General features: G+C 35.2%; 1 non-coding gene across 1 annotated transcript; it reads left to right on the plus strand.

The window, feature by feature from the left end:
- Positions 1–4,871: 4,871 nt before the first annotated feature.
- Positions 4,872–4,944, plus strand: TRNAG-CCC (transfer RNA glycine (anticodon CCC)). The gene has a single exon. It is a non-coding gene; the product is annotated as a tRNA-Gly (tRNA).
- The last annotated feature ends 1,118 nt before the right edge of the window (positions 4,945–6,062 follow it).

A 6,062-nucleotide genomic window follows, 5' to 3' on the forward strand; every position in this document is an offset into this window, starting at 1 on the left:
TCAGTGATGTTGAGCAAGCTTCCATGTGTTTGTTGGCCATTTGTATGTCTTCTTGGGAGAAATGTCTGTTTAGGTCTTCTGCCCATTTTTGGATGGGGTTGTTTTATTTTTGATATTGAGCTGCATGAGCTGCTTGTAAATTTTGGAGATTAATCCTTTGTCAGTTTCTTCATTTGCAAATATTTTCTCCCATTCTGAGGGTTGTCTTTTCATCTTGTTTATGGTTTCCTTTGCTGTGCAAAAACTTTTAACTTTCATTAGGTCTCATTTGTTTATTTCTGTTTTTACTTCCATTTCTCTAGGAGGTGGGTCAAAAAGGATCTTGCTGTGATTTATGTCTTAGAGTGTTCTGCCTGTTTTCCTCTGTTTTATACTGTCTGGCTTAACATTTAGGTCTTCAATCCATTTTGAGTTTATTTTTGTGTATGGTGTTAGGAAGTGGTCTAATTTCATTCTTTTACATGTAGCTGTCCAGTTTTCCCAGCACCACTTATTGAAGAGGCTGTCTTTTCCCCACTGTATATTCTTGCCTCCTTTATCAAAGATAAGGTGGCCATATGTGCATGGGTTTATCTCTGGGCTTTCTATCCTGTTCCATTGATCTATATTTCTGTTTTTGTGCCAGTACCATACTGTTTTGATTATTGTAGCTTTGTAGTATAATCTGAAGTCCAGAAGCCTAATTCCTCCATCTCCATTTTTCTTTCTCAAGATTGCTTTGGCTATTCGGGGTCTTTTGTGTTTCCATACAAATTGTAAAAAATTTTTTTCTAGTCTATGAAAAATGCCATTGATAGTTTGATAGGGATTGCATTGACTGTAGCTTGCTTCGGGTAGTATAATCATTATCACAATGTTGATTCTTCCATTCCAAGAACATGGTATATCTCTCCATATGTTTTATCATCTTTAATTCCTTTCATCAGTGTCTTATAGATTTCTGCATACAGGTCTTTTGTCTACTTAGGTAGGTTTATCCCTATGTATTTTGTTCTTTTTGTTGTAATGGTAATGGGAGTGTTTCCTTAATTTCTCTTTCAGATTTTTCTTCATTAGTGTATAGGAATGCAAGAGATATCTGTGGATTAATTTTGTATCCTGCTAATCTACCAAATTCATTGATTAGCTCTAGTAGTTTTCCGGTAGCATCTTTAGGATTCTCTATGTATAGTATCATGTCATCTGCAAACAGTGACAGTTTTATTTCTCCTTTTCTGATTTGGATTCCTTTTATTTCTTTTTCATCTCTGATTGTTGTGGTCAAAACTTCCAAAACTACGTTGAATAATAGTGGTGAGAGCACACAACCATATCTTGTTCCTGATCTTAGAGGAAATGTTTTCAGTTTCCCACCATTGAGAATGATGTTGGCTGTGGGTCTGTCATATATGGTCTCTATTATGTTGAGATAGGTTCCCTCTATGCCTACAGTCTGGAGAGGTTTATTCATAAATGAGTGTTGAATTTTGTTGAAAGCTTTTTCTGCATCTATTGAGATGATCATATGGTTTTTATTCTTCAATTTGTTAATATGGTGTATCACACTGATTGATTTGCGTATATTAAAGAATCCTTGCATTCCTGGGATAAACCCCACTTGATCATGGTGTATGATCCTTTTAATGTGCTGCTGGATTCTGTTTGCTAGTATTTTGCTGAGGATTTTTGCATGTATGTTCATCAGTAATATTGGCCTGTAGTTTTCTTTTTTTGTAACATCTCTGTCTGGTTTTGTTATCAGGGTGATGGTGGCCTCCTAGAATGAGTTTGGGAGAGTTCTTCCCTCTGCTTTTTTTTGGAAGATTTTGAGAAGGATAGATGTTAGCTCTTCTCTAAATGTTTGATAGAATTCACCTGTGAAGCCATCTGGTCCTGGGATTTTATTTGTTGGAAAATTTTTAGTCACAGTTTCCATTTCAGTGCTTGTGATTGGACTGTTTATATTTTCTACTTCTTCCTGGTTCAGTCTCGGGGAAGTTGTGCTTTTCTAAGAATTTGCTGATTTCTTCCAGTTTGTCCATTTTATTGGCATATAGTCACTTGTAGTAATCTCTCATGATCCTTTGTATTTATGCAGTGTCAGTTGTTACTTGTTTTTCATTTCTAATTCTGATGATTTGAGTCTTCTCCCTTTTTTTCTTGATGAGTCTAGCTAAAAGTTTGTCTATTTTGTTTATCTTCTCAAAGTACCAACTTTTAGTTTTATTGATCTTTGCTATTGTTTCCTTCATTTCTTTTTCATTTATTCCTTATCTGGTCTTTATGATTCCTTTCCTTCTGATAACTTTAGGGTTTTATTGCTCTGTTGTTCTCCTTTCTCTAATTGCTTTAGGTGTAAAGTCAGGTTGTTTATTTGAGATGTTTCTTGTTTCTTGAGGTAGGATTGTATTGTTATAAACTTCCCTCTTAGAAGTGTTTTTGCTGCATCCCATAGATTTTGGGCTGTCGTGTTTTCATCGTCATTTATTTCTACATATTTTTTGATTTCCTCTTTGATTTCTTCAGTGATCTCTTGGTAATTTAGTAGCATATTGTTTAGCCTCCATGTCTTTGTATTTTTTATAGTTTTTTCCTATAATTAATATCTAGTCTCATAGCATTGTGGTCGGAAAAGATACTTGATAGGATTTCAATTTTCTTAAATTTACCAAGGCTTGATTTTTGACCCAAGATGTGATTTATCCTGGAGAATGTTCCATGAACACTTGAGAAGAAAGTGTATTCTGTTGTTACTGGATGGAATGTGCTATAAATATCATTTAAGTCCTTCTTGTTTAATGTGTCGTTTAAAGCTTGTGTTTCCTTATTTATTTTCATTTTGGTTGATCTGTCCATTGGTGTAAGTGGGGCATTAAAGTTCCCTACTATTATTATGTTACTGTCGATTTCCCCTTTTATGGCTGTTAGCATTTGCCTTATGTATTGAGGAGCTCCTACATTGGGTGCATAAATATTTACAATTGTTATATCTTCTTCCTGGAATGATCCCTTGATCATTTTGTAGTGTCCTTCTTTGTCTCTTGTAATAATCTTTATTTTAAAGTCTATTTTGTCTGTTATACGAATTGCTACTCCAGCTTTCTTTTGATTTCCATTTGCATGGAATATCTTTTTCCATCCCCTCACTTTCAGTCTGTATGTGTCCCTAGTTCTGAAGTGGGTCTCTTGAGGACAGCATATATATGGGTCTTGTTTTTGTATCCATTCAGCCAGGCTATGTCTTTTGGTTGGAGCATTTAATCCATTTACTTTTAAGATAAGTAACTACATGCATGTTCCTATTACCATTTTCTTAATTTTTTTTTTTTTTTTTTTTTTTTTTGGTACGCGGGCCTCTCACTGCTGTGGCCTCTCCCTTTGCGGAGCACAGGCTCTGGACGCGCCAGCTCAGCGGCCATGTCTCACGGGCCCAGCCGCTCGGCGGCGTGTGGGATCTTCCCAGACTGGGGCACGAACTCACGTCCCCTGCATCGGCAGGTGGGCTCTCAACCACTGCGCCACCAGGGAAGTCCTGGGTTTGTTTCTGTAGGTCTTTTCCTTCTCTTGTGTTTCCTGACTATAGAAGTTCCACCTGCCATCTATTAGGCCAGCGGAAAGAGCCAGCAAGATATTATTGCCTTTGAATCTCAGATAAGGCAGGAAATCACTCCACCTCAGCAGCCTATCACTATTATTACATTGCCTTTTTATAGCTATACAGTATCTTATTATATGTATATTCCATTACTTTTTTTTTTTTTTTTTTTTTTTTTTTTTTTTTTTTTTTTTTTTTTTTGCGGTATGCGGGCCTCTCACTGTTGTGGCCTCTCCCGTTGCGGGGCACAGGCTCCGGACGTGCAGGCCTAGCGGCCATGGCTCACGGGCTTAGTTGCTCCGCGGCATGTGGGATCTTCCCAGACCAGGGCACGAACCCGTGTCTCCTGCATCGGCAGGCGGATTCTCAACCACTGCGCCACCAGGGAAGCCCTCCATTACTTTTTAATGCATTCTATTTTGATAGACATTTGTGTATTCTCCAGTTTTGGGGTTACTGTAGAAAAAAGTGCTATGAACTTTCTCTTACAAGTCTTTTGTAAGCCTCTGTTTCATTTTCTTAGGAATTTATTGATAGTTACAATTGCTCCATCTTAGTGTGACTGTATGTTTGATATTTTAAAAAAATAATAAATTTTTCAGTAAGTTATACAACTTGGCACTCTCTTCAGCAATGCATGAAGGTCCTCATTGTTCCACATACACACCAACATTGGTATCAATAGACATTTTAATTTTAGCTATGTTAGTGGGCATGTTGTGATATCTCATTATGGTTTTGGTTTGCATTTATTTGAAGAGATATTGAGTACTTTTTCATGGGTTTATTGTACATTGCAATACAATCTTCAAATTTTCCTTTCCAGAGGTATTTTCAAGTCTTCAAAAATTTTTAAATTTGTTTATCTTACTAAGGCACAGAAATTTTATTTTCTGGATCCAATTTCTTTGACATGTATATGTTTTTTCAGTTTTCTTCTAGTTTCTGGCTTGCTTATTTGTTTTCTTGATGTTGTGTATTAATTTTTTAAAAAAATTCATTGATCTTTATTTGTTTTGATCTATTGGTTTCTACATCCTATCTAAGAAATAAATACCTGCCCCTCAACCACAAAAATACACTACAATGATTTATTCTAGAAGATCTTTGAATTTAGCCTTTGTGTTTGGGGCTATTATCTATCACAAACTAATTTTTTGTACAATATTAGGTAGCATTAGAGCTTTTTGGTTTCTAGTTTTTTAACATATTAATAATTCAGGCACCATTTTTTTGGAAAGACTATCCATTCTCCATTGATTTACTCTGCTGCAAAAATCAGTGGACTGTGGGGACTTCCCTGGTGGTCCAGTGGCTAAGACTCTGCACTCCCAATGCAGGGGGCCCAGGTTCGATCCCTGGTCAGGGAACTAGATCCCACATGCCACGACTAAGAGTTCACATGCTGCAACTAAAAGATCCCACGTACCACGACTAAAAGATCCCACATGTTGCAATGAAGATTCCACATGCTGCAACTAAGACCTGGCACAGCCAAATAAATAAATATTTTTTACAAAATCAATGGACTGTGTAAGTGAGAGTTTATTTCTGGACTTGCTCTTGTTTTCCATTGATTATTTGTCTATCATTACACCAATACAACACTACCTAGACTGTTGTAGTTATAGTTGCATGGTAATATTTGAAGTCAGTCAGTTTGAGCCCTCCAAATTTTTTCCTCTTTTCCAAGACTGTCTTGGCTATTCTAGGCCTTTAGTATTTCATTATAAATTTTAGAAGAATTTTATCTACATCTATAAAAATGACTTCTGTATTTATAAATGTAATGGTGGTAAATTTTAGATTGATTTGTGGGAGATTTAATATCTAATCTTACAAACTATGAATATGGTATATCTTTTTCATTTAGATCTTAAATTTTTCTCAGCCATATTTATAGTTTTTGTTGTATAGATTTGCATATTGTTTGTTGTTTATTCTTTAATATTTTATATTTTACACTGTTATAATGAAATTGTTTTAAGTTTATTTTTCAATTTTTTTTCTATTGTGTAGGAATACAATTGATTTTTTAAAATTGACCATGAATTATGAGACCTCACTAAACTCTTAATAGCTTTAGTAATTTGTCATTGTTGTTGTTTCCTTAGGCTTTTCTACATAAATATCACTTCATCTGTGAAAAGGGATATTTTCTCTTCTTTTCTGATTTCATGATTTTTATTTCTTTTTCTTAAAAGTAACACTTGTATAACTAGTGATATAGTATTTCCACTAGACTGTTGAATCTTCCAAAAGAGATTATATACCCTTGGTTTGTCCTGGATCTTAGAGGGAATGTGTCTGATGTGAAAATAGCTATAGGACTTTTAAGTGCTGAAAAAAAAAGATATTTTGATTTCTTAACACCCAATACCTCAGAATATGTCTTTATTTGGAAATAGAGTCATTGAAGGTACAATTAGTTAAGATGAGGTCAGAGAGTGATAGAGTGTGCTCTTAATCCAATATAACTGATGTCCTT

Source organism: Kogia breviceps, chromosome 6 (genome assembly GCF_026419965.1).
Source record: "Kogia breviceps isolate mKogBre1 chromosome 6, mKogBre1 haplotype 1, whole genome shotgun sequence".
NCBI lineage: Eukaryota > Metazoa > Chordata > Mammalia > Artiodactyla > Physeteridae > Kogia > Kogia breviceps.